Genomic DNA, 17,426 nt, shown 5'->3' with positions numbered 1-17,426 from the left:
ATCATGTGACTGCGGACTGAGCCCAGAAACACTAACGTTACGAATCATGAGGGAAAAGGCACTGACAAAGTTCTGGAACAAATAAACAGAGGGTTAGCTTTATTTGTGTTGAGACAATGGGCATGCGCACATAAGTCAGTAGTATCAGAGCAAAAGCAAAACACCTGCAATATTGGGAATTTCATGTGAAAAGAGCGCTGGGTTCCACATAATGACTACAGTCATGTCTCGGGTTAAGTTGTGAGGTGAAACAAGGCACTGGTACAGTACAAAAAAGGTTCCCATTAACGCTGTGTCTTTGTAAATAGTTACCGATGAGAGACAAATCGAGTCAGAACAAAAGACAAAGAGATTGGCGAGGGAGAGGAAGCAAGAGACGGACTCTTCTGGAAACTTGGGTGACTAAAAATAAAGATGCTGCTATTTAAAGGGTGAACTGAATGTGTTTTCTCACTGAGAAACAGTTTATCAGCCCATACTCTGTCCATTACTGTAATGGTGCTTAATCCTGCTCAGAATAACTAGCAAACAAATTCACATTTGATGGAGATGAGAAGTTCAGCAAAGCCTGTTTAAACTGATCGAGCGGTCTCCGCTGACCCCCCTATCAGTGTTCAGACTTCCAGTTGGGGGCAGGGGGGTTGCTTTTTGAGGTTCTTTAGCCAGGATATTTGACCAAAGTTTGCACCCGCCCCCCCTCGAATCCCCCTCGGATTGATTAAATTGGATCAAGATGACACCAATAATTGGCCCAAGATGCAGGCTGTGCAGACCCAATGATCCATATCAGGCCCCTCTGCTGGTCGTGTCCCTTCTCGCTCTGTGTTAGATTTGGGATGGTTTACCTTGGCTCTGTCACAAGCATTTTAACACAATCCTCCCAGAAAACATCAGATTGGTGACATCATGAGATCGACGGAAAGGTTACATTTTTCACAGATGTCTGGACAATTATCAGCTTTCTCTTTTATGGCATTTCTTTAATAGTCTTATTTCAGTGGAAGTGGCTCCCCCCTCCAAACTTGGGCGAGTGTTAAAATGCTCTAAATAGAGGGCGATTTGGATTTTCATGAATTAGAATGTCACGGAGAGGCAATAGGGCATTATTGTATTCATAAACATGATGGGAATTTCACAACAGCTAAAGCGAGAATATTCCTGGTCCTTTTGGAACCCACCCTGTTTTGCTAACATTCAGCTAACAAATTTAAATTACATAATCTTAAAGCTGTTTTAGAAAATCCCACTGTTTTTCTTATACATCAGTCATTTCATTCATGTTCTTGGACCATAAAATTGGAAATAAAATTTCAATAAACTCAAATAAAACCATAACAAAGGACACAGAAAGCTGTAAAAAAAAAAAAAAAAAAAAACATAAGCACAAATCTTAATCAGAAATAATACACACCTCCTCGATTCTTGAGCGTTACCCTCAATTTTATGCACTAAATGCATATGACATGTTTATTTTGGTTCTACATTCTTGACTACTGGAATCTACTTTCACCCTCAAGGTTGTCGACTTCTCTCCATGCGACGCCCGGTTTAACAAAGTAGACCCTGTTGACCTCAATCAAATCCGCTCTCTCTACGAAGCCTCGTTCAAAAACAACATCGCGCCCGACAATGACCACGAGCGCTTCGGATGAAGGGACAAAGGCGCGGGCGGTGTTTTATTTTTTTGCTTCTGTGAATGAAGGGCGCACTTGAAGGGCAGGCTTTGTTAACACTTAAATCAAGTAATGGTCTCTTATCGGTGGCGCGATCGGCAGCAGCTCCGCTTTCACTGCTGATGCATTTAATTACGCGCGCATTATCTAATGCCGTGTGTCAGGCTCCAAAGATCCCGCAGCGCGGGAGAGACGCGCAAAACACACGCCGTCATATCCGACCGAGCGGCCCGTGTGGATCTCATCTCTTTGTCACCAAGGTTACTAATCAAATTTCCATCCAGTACGGCGCATGCAGGATTTCCTGATCAAACAGCCCAGCTTGGCCCCGCTGTTCCCCCCATTAGCTAACATGTTTTATATGTGCCGGGGTCATCCGCAGTGTAATGCCCTGAAAGAAACATTATACCTGCCTTTTGAGTGAATGAGAGGTAGACCTGAGGGGAAAAAAAAGCCTCGTACGGTGTTTCACCACACCCCAACGCGCCCCCCATGCACTCCTCCCAAAAAAGTATTGTGAACTTATAAAAACGTATGTAAACTTGTAAAAACATATCCTTCGCTATACGTACTCCATGCTAACACAACGTTTTCACTGCGTTGTGCTGACGTTGTAGCAAAGCTTCAGCGGCGCTGGAGAGGTGTTAGCCCGGATCATCTGTGCATTTATGTGGCACTAGCAATCTTTGGTTCAGCTGGAGCAATCAAAGCTTGGATAAACACCGGACAAGCTACAGCTCTGCAGTAATGCACGCGGTTCAAAAGGTCCCTCCGAGGACCCGATCGCTCCGCGAGTGTTTATTTACACAAGGAAAACCTTTAAAACCCAACCTTTGCCGTTCAGCGGTGCAGGATTAGTCATGGTAACTCAATGTGTGTGTAAGCTTTGGCCCAACTTAAATCACATTTATCAGCAGCTGAGGCCAAGTGGTTATTTATTGAAATAATTATTTTCAGCAAATGGGAATGCTGTGCTCTCTGCTTATGGACACTGACTGATTTTGTAAATTAAAAAATATGCCAGAAAAAAATAAAATACGCATTAAAATGTCAAAATGGTGCATGAATGGACAGAAGAATGAATGTATTGATAAGTAGAGAAACTGCCATGGTAAGCTATAGTATAATTCAGGAGATGCTACTCTCAATGTATACTGTAGCCTATTACAGTATGAGGATGCAACACACAGATGTAAGTGTTTATCTAAGGCACCCATTTCATTGAAGAACTTCCAGAAGGTGAACAACATACACAGCACCCATGCTCCTAAAGGAAACACACTAATTACTTATACATAACACAAAACACAAGTATATACATATATTTGCTATGTGTCAGGATTTTGGTAATATGGAATGTTCTCATGGGAATCTTTAGTTCACTCTGTGCATGTAGAAATCAAAGCAATCATTTGGGCCTCAAAGACTGCAGAGGTTGGAAAGCAGGGTAGTCGTTGGTTGCAGCATGTGTGTGTGTGTGTGTATGTGTGTGTGTGTGTGTGTGTGTGTGTGTGTGTGTGTGTGTATGTGTGTGTGTGTGTGTGTATTTGCGGCTTGTGTGTGTATCTGTTTTTCCTAATTATGGCCCACACGGTAAAATCCTCTCACCACAGCGTTTTGCTTGCATTGCTGTGATCAAACACAAACAGAATTGTCTGCACGACCATTTTACAAGGACATGTAGAGGTGGTCAAAGGGGTATTTGGGAAAGGTGAAATGGTGGTGGTAGTTGGAGGTATTTAGGAGTGGCGAAAGTGTAGAGTGGGGCCTTTAGGAGAAGGTGGAGCTGGGGAGAAGGGTATTCAGCAAAAGCTGAGATGGTGGTGGCAGTTGGGATGATCTATAGGAAGAGGTGAGTTGGTGAAGAGTCTTTAGGAAGGATGGAGGTGACGGTGAGGTATTCTTCAATGTTTTGGAATCATTTTACTTGTGTCAAAGAGCAATAAAGCTGACTCTGTTTGATGAGTGACACATTACTAACATCCGTATTTTCAAAAAAATGTGGGTCCTTCGCAAAAGGCGAGCGGCTTAGGGTTAGGGTGATTCTATTACACTTAATGTAACCTGGGAATGGCACCAGCCGACTGCCGAGTTCACACGAGTCTTTTGTGTAAATACCCGTCAGAGTCTTGGCGCTGGAGCACATGTGAAATGTCGTAACCATGACATATGATTCTATCAAACCAAACATGACTAAAAGACACAAAAATTCCTGTACAATTTTTCCCATCATTCAGGAGCGTGAAACATTGCCTCACTGAGGAAACGTATCTTTGGCACGGGGCAAAAATAAAATTACTACTAGGAGACATACTCTTTAAAAATGAGAGAAAAAAAGGCCTCCCCAAAGTGAAAAGTTCATGATGGAGTAACAAGGCTGGATTCATTTCAGAGACCTCTTTGGTTCCACCGTCTCCGGGGGAAACGCTCTGCTGCAGTATGATTGGCTGTGTCCGTCTCCTGTCAGTCCACATACCCGGTCGTGCTTGCGTCCAGCGCCGCCTGATCATCTAACAGCAACCCATTAACTCAGCAGTCCCCACTGTGACCCTGTCCTACCACAGGAATCTACCGAAGGGGCCTTGTCTTGCTGCAATATGTACCTGACATATGGTTTCAGTCATTTATCCTGCGGGCTTGCATGGAAAATGACAGTCTTGTTGAGATGTGTGCAGAGGACAGATGTACACATTAAAACATGGATTTTAAGTACACACTCTGAGGTCCCGAGCACTTCCAAACAGCCATTTAACAGCGCAAGTTACATGCCTGCATCCTTGTTGATGACGTGAGCATCACAGAAACAGGGTGGACTTTAAAACCATTTGCTTATGTTCTATTGTACTGGAAGTTGCTCTGGATAAGGGGCTCTGCTAAATGCATGTAATGTAATGTAATGTAATGTTGCCATCAATCATCGGGCACATCAGACGCGTCAGGCTGAGCAGAGACGGGCGCGTTTTTGAAGAATAACAGTTCGCATCCTTCCATTGTGTGCCGATGTGTGCGCCTGCTCTCTCTCTCTGGGCTGCGCCGGCCCCCCACATGGGTGCCATCCTGCCACTGAGAGGCAGACGTGATCATTCACATGCGTGTGTGTGTGCGTGTGTGTGTGCTCCCTCTCTGATTGTCTGTGAAGGTAACCTCCAGCACTTCAGTGCTGCTGGAGAAGTGAAGCAGCATTTCCAGCAAGGCGCAGTGCAGGCATTCAGGGATCAGTGCTCTTCTACTGAGTTTTCCCATTCATTTTGATTCTGAACAATACCACAGAAATGCACTGACCCACGTGGCAAAAACAGGGTCTCTTAGTTGAATGGCTAGAAAAATCGCTGCTGAAAGACAAGCTCAAAGATTCACATTTAGATTTAGACTAATGCCAAATCTCTTACTTTTTTGCCTCTTTTTTGAAACTCAACCGTCATGAGGTGATGGACTTATCAGGTTGATTCCCAGTGATATTGAGCACACATGTTCAGTTTGGCCGGCCCTCCCCCATCAATGTGGTCAAAATATGAATACGTTAATTATGACATATATAAACCAAGAGCGGAATGGAATAAATCAATGCACAATAATAATCACTGAAGCACAAACACAAAGAACACAAAAATATTACAATCCACCAATGGTGAAACTCCATTCCTCCTCTGCTCTCCCATTCAGTAAGTCAGTTTCATTACAATGCATCATTTATATGGACAGCGGAATACCTATAAGCAAAGGTGTGAAGCATGTTGATGCTTTTACATAGCAGTCCATCAGGAGGTATATTGGAGACAGTTAAAATGTGTGCATATGAAAACATGACCATCCACACATCAAGGGTTTATTTGGACGTATGCAGCTGCTGGTGACCCAATATGGTCAGTTTCATTTCAGATCCTCCCTTTGGTTTTAATTGAAAACAAATCTGAAAACAAAGCCAGATCCTCTTGTTTCTTATCTCTGTCGTTTTACAAATTCTTTTAAATGTGGAGAAGGAAAACATTGGTGGAAGAATATATGGCAAGGGAGCTGATTCTACACACAGACAGACAGACTGACACAGACAGACAAAGATGAGCCCTGTGCGGCAGAAATAGAGCTGTCCATCCCACAATGGTAATCTGAGAACAAAGGAGAAGTTTCAGAGGAAAGCAGCGACAAGCTAAGTAAATGCAGCTGATATTGCATCATACTTCAAACATTCTTCAAATTAACAATATGTCAAGGGGCAGCCTACAGAGGGAGCCTTGCTTTTAGATAAAGAACTAAATCTGGCATTCTGACAGATGAATCTACTGTCTGAGAAAAAAAGAAAAAAAAAGGGAAGAAGGGCTGGGGACAAGGGTTTGGGAATAAAAGGAAATGAGAGAGAGAGAGAGAGAGAGAGAGACCACAGAGAGAGAACGCAAGGGAGAGAGAGAGAGACCGCAGAGTGAGAGAGAGGGAGAGAAAGTGAGAGAGAAAGAGCAGGAATAAATTGTTCAAAGCTTGCAAAACAACAGGCACTGCGTTCTGAACCTCCAACTGTGGCCTTACAGAGAATTGGAAAGGGTTCCCAAGGTCATGTGATTGAACAGCGAGAGGTAGAAGAGCTAAGAGAGAGCTACTCTAATGTCTGGTGTGTGTGTGTGTGTGTGTGTGTGTGTGTGTGTGTGTGTGCGTGTGCGTGTGTGTGCGTGTGTGTGTTTGTGTGTGTGTATATGCCAAAGGTACACATCTCAGATGACCAGCGCAGTACCTGAGAGGAGCACAGGACAGTGGGGCGTCTCCGCATGGTTCATTGACAGGCTGTCTGTCAAGCGCCGCCGAGGTTTGATCGCTGAACTCGGTAGAGTCGCTGGCTGTTGGGGAATGTTTATGCATGCAGTAAACCGCCCAGATGGGGAGATAGAGGGACACAGACAGACAGGGTGGGTGGGAGGGAGACAATGAGAAAGAGCAAAATTGAGAGAGAGATGGGAGGAATGATAGATAGAGGCGCTCCTTGAAGGCGGGTAATTTCAGACAGATCAGCCGGGCCTGGATGAATCACAACACAGCACGACCGGCGTGAACAAACAAAGACGACAAAACTTCTGGATTGGGAAGGGATTAGTAGGGAGATCTCAGTTGTCTATCTGGTAACAAGAAGGGATGGTTGGTTCAGTTTTTTAAACTTTATGAAGCTGTAAAGCTGGCACCACTCAGTACTCAGCGACCACTTACAAATGATCTTAGAACAGGTGCAAGTCAACCTGCATAGCTCACGTATGATGACCATTTTTAGGTTACTTATAAGGCATGAATACTCTTTTATTGTAAGATAGGCAAAACAAATAATTGATTTTAATAACAGATGCTGAAAACCAGTTACCATTGATAACATCAGTGATGGTGTTAATGATTAGTAATGAGTAACGAGTCTTATTCTAAAGCATGGTTCCTTAATATGAAAAACTGTGTTATTCTAAGAGCCTGTTTTGAAGCTGGGGGAGAGCATTCTCTCACCAGTGTAAAAGGCGCAGATGTTCCCAGCCAGCTGTTGGAATGTTATTCCTCCACATGAGGGGCCAAGAGTGGAGCTGATGACTGCCCTGACACAGTCACATGGCCAGGTCACATGACCAAGCTCAACCAGCGAGCTGCGGTCAGTTGACCCATGGAAACTTCATGAAGATATCAATCCATAGATTAAAAAAACCTTTAAAAACAAACACGCATAACAATATAATTCTAATGGGTCACAGATAATTAAAGTAACACCAGTTTAGTTTTGCAGGGAAAGTATATCCTGTTCCTAAGGATAAAAAAACAGTCACGAAAATGTTCTGATTTTACAAAAGGATGCTGTGACATTTTTTTTTAGGGTAAACAGGTCAAGAAAAACAGCTGTCTCATTAATGATCACCGGAACATCAATTGAATTAATTGCAACTGGGGAAGGTACATAAGTAATTAGCAATGACAGATGTATTTATGCATCTTTCACTTCTTTGCCTGACTGAAAATAAGATGTATAAAATGGGCCGGGATCCCCGAGCAGAGGCAGTAACCCGATCCATCAGTGAGGGCGTTTGTGAAGGACAAGGTGGATACTGCGCTGGATCAGCTTACGGTAGCAGCTGGTCCCAGTCATGGAGCTCAAGAGCGAATCAAGAGGGCTGTACCATGTAGCTTCATCTGAAGAAGTGTTTAAAAGGATGTAAAAGCAACTTCCAAGCTGACTTGTTGTTTTGTACCTTCACATTAATGTGTCCAGCTTGAAAAAACCTTTTACTATCTGAGCCGATGCACTCATTTGAAATCCCTTCATTTTAACTGACTTTATTTTAGCCCAGAATCCACTGTACTGCCCTTCCTTCTTTCTGAGCAAAATATATAATAAAAATATATTTTAGAATTTCACTGTTGCTACCTGTTCTCAATGATCTGTTAAAAACATAAATACAGACATAAATACAGCAGTGGAAATAGTTTACTTGCCACAGGCCAAGGTGGGTCATGTCTCATTGTGTGTGATTTCAAATAAACATGTGAAAGGGACATGATCAGTGGATTCACTCACAGTCTGTTCTAGAGATTGAAGGCAGATAGGAAAAAAACAATATTTGTTTTAGGTTTTAACCAAAATTTTACAAAATAACAGTATGTTTTTTAAAAAATTAAGTTTTCCAGGTGTTGTGATAGAGGATTACTGTAGAGGACAGGGCTGAGTGGCTTGTTATTCAGGTAGGTATGCAGCTGTGTGTGCTCCCACTCCATCCTGAAACCAAAGAACAGCAGCCTGCCTCAGAGTGCCTGAGCACACCAAGCTCCCCCTAGTGCCCTTACCATGTAACAACAAAAGAAAAAAGCATTCTGAGAATGGCTCAAGTTCTCAAGTGGTAGTTAAGGTAGATTCAGATAGAAGAATTAATGCATCAATAGCATTAATATCTACCGGACACAGAGAAATGAATTTGCTTTACAGACAAGGTCATTTAATTGCAATGCAGAAACAAGACTTCAGTGACTTTGCTTTACCAGAGTTGTGTACCTGTGACCCTGACCAACCTTTTGCAAGGGGGACTGGGGGCTGGAGGCTCACAAAGACAACTGAGGGAGTTTTTGTTCAGCTCACATTGATGTCACTCCTATACAACGATTATAATACAAATGTTGCCAATGAGTGCGTCCAGCTGAAAACCATGGGACTGTTACTGCTCTGTGTCTGATCTTCAGCAGACAGACGTTTAGACCTCATAAGGATTAGCCGAATTTATCACCCTGACTGAGGTTCAGTGACGTTGTTCATTTACACAGCTGGGTCCTGTGACTAAATCAGTCAAATGTAGATTTGCACCAATTACCCCCTTTGCTCATGAACGCATTCTAACAGCACCACAAAATGCTGCCAAACAATGGCAATGAGAAAGGGCCATCGGACGGCAAGCACACTAAGAGGGAAGGTTAAGAAGGTGACTAGGAGAGCTGACAGTGGGACACAAACACACAACCCTCTGGTTATAGAGCCACTGCTCTCCACTGCTGTCTTCACATTTACAGAAAATGCGCCAGGGCATGAGTAGGATCCAATCAACACTGACCCGTCTATGACTCACGTTACACCCAGTACTGTTTGTAAAGACGAGAAAGAGGAGTTTGTGAAAGAGGAGAAAACAGAACAAATTTACTGTGACAAAAAAAGCCCACTGTGATCCATGGTGAGTTTGTACATTTTGGTTAGCTGGCTGGAGCCTGAGGCTGAATGTTGCGGTGCATTTCGGTCTCCGGATCAATAGAGGAGAGATACCGTGAGCACCTGACCTTCCCCAGCTGTGGGTGCTTATCTGTGGCCTGGTAGACGTTGTACTGCCGATCTGCCAGGGAGTGATCCACAGAGGGAACATGCAGTGCTCTTTGGGCAGAGGTCACCTCCGTCCCAGCAGACAGTGGTTATCGCCCCGCCACCACGGATCACCCGTCTCCTCAAGCCCTTTCTCAATGGAAAAAAATCCCTTGTATACAAAACGTGTTTCTGACTTTCTTTCCCGGGAGCAGCCGGAGGTGTAGTTTGAGTCTGGGTAGACCTTCCACCGCCCCCCAACCCCACCTCCCCCCCCCCCCCCCAAACCATGGGTATTGTGCTCAGACAGTGGTGATAACCCGAGAGTTCTGCTGTGGACGTTGCGTTCCCACTTATCATACAAACACAAGTTGTGCGAGGCTCATGCAATCTCTGGTGCCTTTCACACCAGCGGATGGCGTTGATGGCAATGCCATCTGATGAACTATTTCCAAAGATAATAAGCCTGCGGAGGCGATTACTCACCCAGAATGTCCCACAAATGAATGACAAATACTGTCACACCTGTTCAACTTGTCAACGAGCAAATATTTTTTCACTGCACGTAGACCACTTCCCCTTTTTGGGCTGGGTTTTTAATGTGTCTGATCTTCAGAAAATCAGGAGCCACAAAAGAGGAGACCTCTGAGGGACTATTGATGGAGTCACATTAACAGATCATAAATAAGAAAGAACACACACACACATGCACACACATACTGAATCCATTGCTCCTTTTGACCATCTGTATCAGTACTTACACAGTTCAGCTCTAGGAATGAGTAGCCATACACTCGCACAACAATATCCTGACAACAAAATCACAAGATGTTGCTTGTTGTTCTGTGGCGAACATTCTCATCCCTCTCAGCTTCTCCCGTCTGTGGCGCGCCGGGATGAGAGCGATTAATCACCTTTTCGCTGATTACAATTCACAGCTGGGAATGTGGGGGACCGTTCAGAGAGCGTCCAGGACTAAAATTAGGAGAGCGTTCAATCAACAGGCCAATTTGCTGGGCAAAAAACGGAGGTGGGCGAGTGCATGGATATCAGAGGCCGAGCCCTCGGGATTTCCTGCCTGAGCCGTTCCTGTGGGAGACTCACTTCTAATTACTGTCACTGACGAGGAGCGATCTGACATCTCGCTCTGATTTTTTTCGTCTTCCCCCCCAGATTCTGGGCGCAAGAAGCACGCAAACCCTGCAGGTCTGTCAACTCCCCCGGTCAACCCCCCCCCCCCCCTTCACTCCCACCCCCACCTCCATGGTAACCTGTGAGTCCAGCGTGACTCCATGGCCCCGGAGTCTGAGTCACGTTATTGCCCTCCACTTCAGTGACAGTCTCCCTCCATCTGGCTAAATTATGAAAACAGTATGAAATAACAAGGTGAGCAAACTGAGAATCCCCTACTCGTATTGCATGTAAGCCAATTCTGACTTAGTTGAAAACAAATGGACACTTCAGAGCATGTAACTTTGGTGCTGGTGAAGTGATTGGAGGTGAGGTTGGATTGGGGGGGGGGGGGGGGGGGGGCGAATGCAGGGGGGGTTGAGGAGCCCGTGAACACGAGCAGATGTGACGGAGCCGGGCGAGAGCGGAAAGGTGAACGAGGCCAGCGGCAGGCCTCTCAGGTTGCAGGGGGAAAGAGTGAGTCAGGGAGCAGTTGTGGGCGCCTTGACCTGGAGAGAGCACCCCAAACTCCCTCTCTCTCCCCCTCTCGCTGTGCGCTGAGCTCTATTGCCAACCTGCTCCACGCCTCTCTCCCTCTCTCCCGCTCTCCACTTTAATCTCAAAGATTGCAGCTCATGGTGGGAGACAAGGCTGCGGCTCTTTTTTTTTCCCCGCCCCCCTCCCAGATCATTATGAAAAGACTTTAAAGCGGCCAGATTTCAGCTGGGAAGGAAAATTGCTGATATGTCACCGTGCCCTTCTGCTCCCTCTCTCTCCCACCAAACCGCTCCGAGAACGAGAACGAGAAACCAAAAAAAAAAGAGGGGGAAAGGAATTCCAGTCCTTGGGGCCTGAGGCCGCCGCGCTGCCCCCGTCTCCGAGCTCTAGCGCTGCCACCTTTTCGCTAACCCTCCCCTGAACCCGCTCTCACATGGACAAACACGCGCCGCTGCCTCCTACGCATGTGTACATGTAACTCGGGTTTCGGCGAGCCCGCTGCATGCGGCTGAGGTGTCACACAGTCCGCGCCGTCCGTCACTCGCCACCTTCCCCCTACGGCCAGGTTCCTCTCACTCCAAAATGGAGTTCAGTTTTACCACTCAAACAACCCCCTTCCTTGAAAAAACTGCTGTATTGCACACCTGCTTTGCACCATGGGACTGCATCTGCCAACTCCCATGGCAGTGCACCGTTTCATCAGTCTGGTTTGTTGCCTCTCATTAACAGTGCCCAGGAAATGGTTGTACAGACAGACATGTATACCCCTTTTTCCATGTGGTTTGCATGGACCTTCCTCCTCCCTACTTCCCCTTCCCTATTAGGAGATGCAATGGCATCCTGGTGCTCAGACCGTGAATGCCAGAAATAACACTTTGATTAAGAGATGTTCCCCAATGAGGGTGCCACGCCTCTCCTTGCTCTTAGTGTCTAAAGGGTCCCCCCCAAACTCAAATGGGTTGTTTTTATTCTGCTACTGCTTACTGCCAACTGCAAGTACATCATTGAAGAAACAAAAGCATGTGTAATGCAGGTAAATGACACAGCAGCAGTCAAGATGACATCCTACACATTTACAAGTGTACTTGTACAACTCAAGGGAATATGCAATCAAAAAGTCTATGAACAAAATAATTGACGTTTTCTGGTCGAAAAAAGAACATAACAAAGGTGCCAAAATGAGCATTAAAAAGTAATCCATAGAAGGAAGAGAAGAACCTTTAATGTTCTTCATTATGTATTTTAGGTCTGTAAATGAGTAAATGCATGGCTAAGTGTGTGTATATATGTTTGTATGTGCATGCATCCGTATCTACATGTGCGTGTGTTTGGGTGTCCATAACGATCTGTGTATGAAATGTGTATGCATAATTATCTGTGAGTGTGTGTGCCTGTGTATGTGCATGTGCATGCATAACTGTGTGTGTGTGTAAAATGTTTTGGTGTCACTGTGACTCTGATGTGTGTGTTCGTGAAAACATGGTGCAGTACATTACACAGAGGGACCCAGACTGGTGTCCAGTCACTTAACCCAGTGATCTCATCAGCTGTGCTGCTGTATGACATGCAATGAGGTGCCCCCCCCCCCCCCCCCCCCCCCACACACCCTCCCCAAACCTTGCACCCCCAAACCCCTCACCCCTAAACCCCCATCCCCCCTTTCACATGTCGGCACACAACAGGGGGTGGAATCAGACGGATAAGGTGTGGAATTTTAAGAGTCTGGGCAGCAGCCATTAGATGAAGCCCAGCGCAGGAGAAAGCAGAGTAATGATGTGAAGAAAGAGCAGCGGTGGGGGGGAATCTGGGCCCAGATGCACGCAGCTGTCGCCTGCTGAAAGTCTTAATCCGGCCACTGGCTGCTAAAGGAGCATTTTCTTTAAGGAACGGGCAGAGGAGTAGAGGGAGGGAGAGAGAGAAAAAGAGAGAATGAGAGGAAGAAAAAGGAAGGCAGGAGAGAGAGAGACAAAGGGAAAGAGCAGGAGGTAAGGAGATAATGAGAGATAATGAGACAGATCAGGAGAGGGGGAGGGAGACGGTGAGTAGGCGACTGTTCAAACATTTGCACCCGTGTCTTTGAAATCTAACTGTCTCACACATAGTAACTTCAGGATAAAGATAAAATAAATAAAAAGTTTCTAAAACTACACTACAAATATTCAACTGCTGTAATTGCCTCCAGAGTCAGTAATGTTATTTGATACAGAGAAATTTTTCACATATGATGCCTACAGCATTACAAGAAACATCAGCATCATTCGTGATACTTCTAAGACTATTGTCCTACACCAATATTTTCAGAATCACTATTTTGAGGTGTTCATTAAACACAGCACATCTTATGGCACAAAAGCCATAGAGAATGGGAACCACGTAACCAATGGACAACAGGCAGAGTCATACGTAGACTATAGAGATCAGGTTAATAATAACTATGGTCTTTCCTTTAGCTAGAGGAACATCCTTGAATTATGACACGTATTACAGCATTAACCATGACTCTGACATCGGCAACTCAGAAAGATGCAACTCAAAAAATACCAAGTATCCATTTAAACCAATGAACAAATCCTTAGAATAAACAATGTACCTGTAAAATGATAGACAAGGTTATAATCATGAATTCTATCAAATTTAAGAATAAAATACCTGATGTAGAACATTAGTCAGTGCTGGGTAGTTACTCACTGTCTCTCAGTCTATGACAGGCTGAGACATATTTCGTCACAAGTAGTAGTTGGTCTTTCTCCTACCAGGTCCTCAATTTTTTTTCATTGTTTTTCATTAAGTTTGAGACATTGTTAATTTGAGAAACCTGATGGAAATATAGTTTCTTTATGCATGAATGTTTTCCAGATCTATATTGTATCTGCATATTGTGTCTCTACCTCTCTTGTCTCACAGTGGCTACAGATATGATCTCCTTTTGGTAACTTTGACTTTTGGTGTCTGCCTTTTTCAATTACCAGGGTGTGGTTACTGAGCCTGCACTTGGCCAGGACCTGTCTCTGCTTAGTATTTCTGACCATGAACAGATACTCTTCCAAGGTGTGTTATGCGTGTTTTTTGTGTAGAGCCCAATAACAATTATGCTGGTTTCGGACTTAGGTTTCCTTGTTCCAATATTCCAGATAGTCATTTGTTTTCATTTGTTGGTGAATTTTAATGGCTAGTTGAGAAAGCATTGCTGACCTGAAGCTAGTTTATGTTACTGTTGTACGGTTGGAGACCAGCTAACTGAGCGGACATTTTTCAGGGATGATCCCTTGAATGCCTTGCATTATGTTTTTACAGAAATCTACATGCAGGATTTCAGCAGTTTTTCCTATATAGCGTAACCTTGCTTACAGAGTGGATCTCATTATTTTTCTTGCACATAGCACAAAACAGCAGAGAAAGCTCTGCAGTGTTTTAAATACACTAAATACCAAAGTCTGATGCAATAGTAACTCAGTGTATGTTCTAGGGTGATGTTTCCTATCTATCATCCTGAGAAGTGGGCTTTTTGGGAACGCCATAGTCTTTGTCTCTCTGTATTTTCTCCATATATAAGTATGTATGCTTACATTTTCAGTCTAAAGTTAGCTTTGTTAGCATGACAAACATTGCCAAAGCACATTCATAATGAAAAAAAACAATTGTTACTGGTAGTTGTGCAAAAACCAACACACACAATGCTGATAATGCATTGATAATTTCTATAGTAATAATAATAAGACAAATAATAATAATGGCAGCTATAACAAGAGTATTTACAGGGGCCTTAGTTACCAACTCACTGTCGCTGTGTAACTTTCTATCCTCAATAATGACCTCTCTGCAGCCTCTCTTTCTCTCTCTGTCCACAGTGATGACCCCTCTATGGTCTCTGTCTCTCTCTCTCTCTGTCCTCAGTGATGACCCCTCTGTGGTCTCTGTCTCTCTCTCTCTCTCTCTGTCCTCAGTGATGACCCCTCTGTGGTCTCTGTCTCTCTCTCTGTCCTCAGTGATGACCCCTCTGTGGTCTCTGTCTCTCTCTCTCTCTGTCCTCAGTGATGACCCCTCTGTGGTCTCTGTCTCTCTCTCTCTGTCCTCAGTGATGACCCCTCTATGGTCTCTGTCTCTCTCTCTCTGTCCTCAGTGATGACCTCTTTATGGTCTCTGTCTCTCTCTCTCTGTCCTCAGTGATGACCCCTCTGTGGTCTCTGTCTCTCTCTCTCTGTCCTCAGTGATGACCTCTCTATGGTCTCTGTCTCTCTCTCTCTGTCCTCAGTGATGACCCCTCTATGGTCTCTGTCTCTCTCTCTCTGTCCTCAGTGATGACCCCTCTGTGGTCTCTGTCTATCTCTCTCTGTCCACAGTGATGACCCCTCTATGGTCTCTGTCCCTCTCTCTCTGTCCTCAGTGATGACCCCTCTATGGTCTCTGTCTCTCTCTCTCTGTCCACAGTGATGACCCCTCTATGGTCTCTGTCTCTCTCTCTCTCTGTCCTCAGTGATGACCCCTCTATGGTCTCTGTCTCTCTCTCTCTGTCCTCAGTGATGACCCCTCTGTGGTCTCTGTCTCTCTCTCTCTCTGTCCTCAGTGATGACCCCTCTATGGTCTCTGTCTCTCTCTCTCTGTCCTCAGTGATGACCCCTCTGTGGTCTCTGTCCATCTCTCTATGTCCTCAGTGATGACCCCTCTCTTTGTGTTAGGCTGAGCGCACAGTTCCGGTACGGCGCTGCCTGTTTACAGAGAGTGCCGAAAACAAACAGCGAGTGTGGTGACACCCATGATTGTCGGTAACAAAAACACACAAATCCTCAGAGAAAACAGTCTGTCGGGCTACTGAGCACCGGCCCTCTTTCCGCCCAAGGCTGCACACAACTAACGCTGCCGTTTTCCTCTCACAGCACTCGGGGAGAGATGAGCCTCATTGTGTTCCCACTCTGCTCTGCGCCCTGCGGTAAATGCAGCGGCTGGAACGCTGCTGATCAGAGCCGCTCGTCGGAGGGGGGAGATAACCACCTGCCACACTGATCTACCATAATCCCACTCCGTTCAGACCGCAAAGTCACTCAGAAGGCAACCCACACGTTGCCAGGGAGACTGCTGAATTTTATAAAGAGGGCCATACGTTTCTAATATCATCCACTTTCCAGCAAACGCTGAACAAGCACACTCAGCAAAATGTTGATTAATATCGTCATCATAATGGGTTTTTTTTTCTGTCTCAGAAGGCTGAAGCAAACTGAAAAAGAAAACTGGCCCAATTCTGTCACAAAGATACAGAACCACTAGTGTACTTCTTGGGTGTATTTCCCTTGCAGGACAGCTCGGGTGTCTGTGGAATCAAGGCTTTCTCATCAGCTAAGGTTTCTTAAGGCCGTCACTTTCACCTAGATAGAATTCCCAGCTATCAGGCAATACTGGAACACTGTGTAACATTGTATGAGTCTAGCCATGATGACTCAAGTCATGTCTCAAGGACTGATAGATTGTCCCATGATAAGAGGAGACTCTGGTCTGAGACCATGCAGTGATGTGTGCTTCCCTCAGCCAGTGAAATACCCTCATCTGGGCTCAGACTCTACACAGGTATACACAGGTGTACACAGACAGTTCTCCCTCCTATGCCCGAGCAAGACAATAAGTCTACCATAGATGTTAAGGACAAGGCAAGGTAAGAACAACTGTGCCTGACGCCTCTGTTTATTTGTGGCTGGATGATGATTGGTGTGGAAAAATAATATGAAATAATCACATTTGGCATGCTGAAATGACAAAGTATTTACACAAACTATCAAGCTATACTAGAGGTGCGTTCAACTTCTCCACAATTGTCCCGTCACAAACGCCCTCACGCATTTAAACAGCGGTTCAGCACTATGAATTTTTGCCAGAGCTCGACAGTCACGTTAGAGGTCTCATCAGAAATCAAATGGATGAGCGGCGCCACCTAGTGAACACAACACATACAACACCCCGTTCAACTTCCAGTAGTATTGCAGAGTCAAAGGTGCGGTTTTCACCGAGGTCATTATTTCACATTTGGAGGATAATGCGTATGTATGTTCCAGGTAAATATTTTCAAATGCATTAATTTGTTATAACAAACCACTTTTATCAAGGAAAAACAGCCAATAATAACGCGATTAAGCTGGCAGGGTCGCACAGTGGTAAGGTGGAAAGCGGCAGTGTAGCATGGTGAAAGATTGCTGGTTCGATTCCACGCTGGGGCACTGCTGCACCCCTGGGCAAGGTACTTATCCTGCAGTTGCCTCAGTAAATACCCAGTTGTATAAATGGGTAACATGTAAAAATTGTAATTACGT

Source organism: Megalops cyprinoides, chromosome 9 (assembly GCF_013368585.1).
Source record: "Megalops cyprinoides isolate fMegCyp1 chromosome 9, fMegCyp1.pri, whole genome shotgun sequence".
Taxonomy (NCBI): Eukaryota; Metazoa; Chordata; class Actinopteri; order Elopiformes; family Megalopidae; genus Megalops; species Megalops cyprinoides.
Note: the sequence above shows the minus strand (reverse complement) of the source record.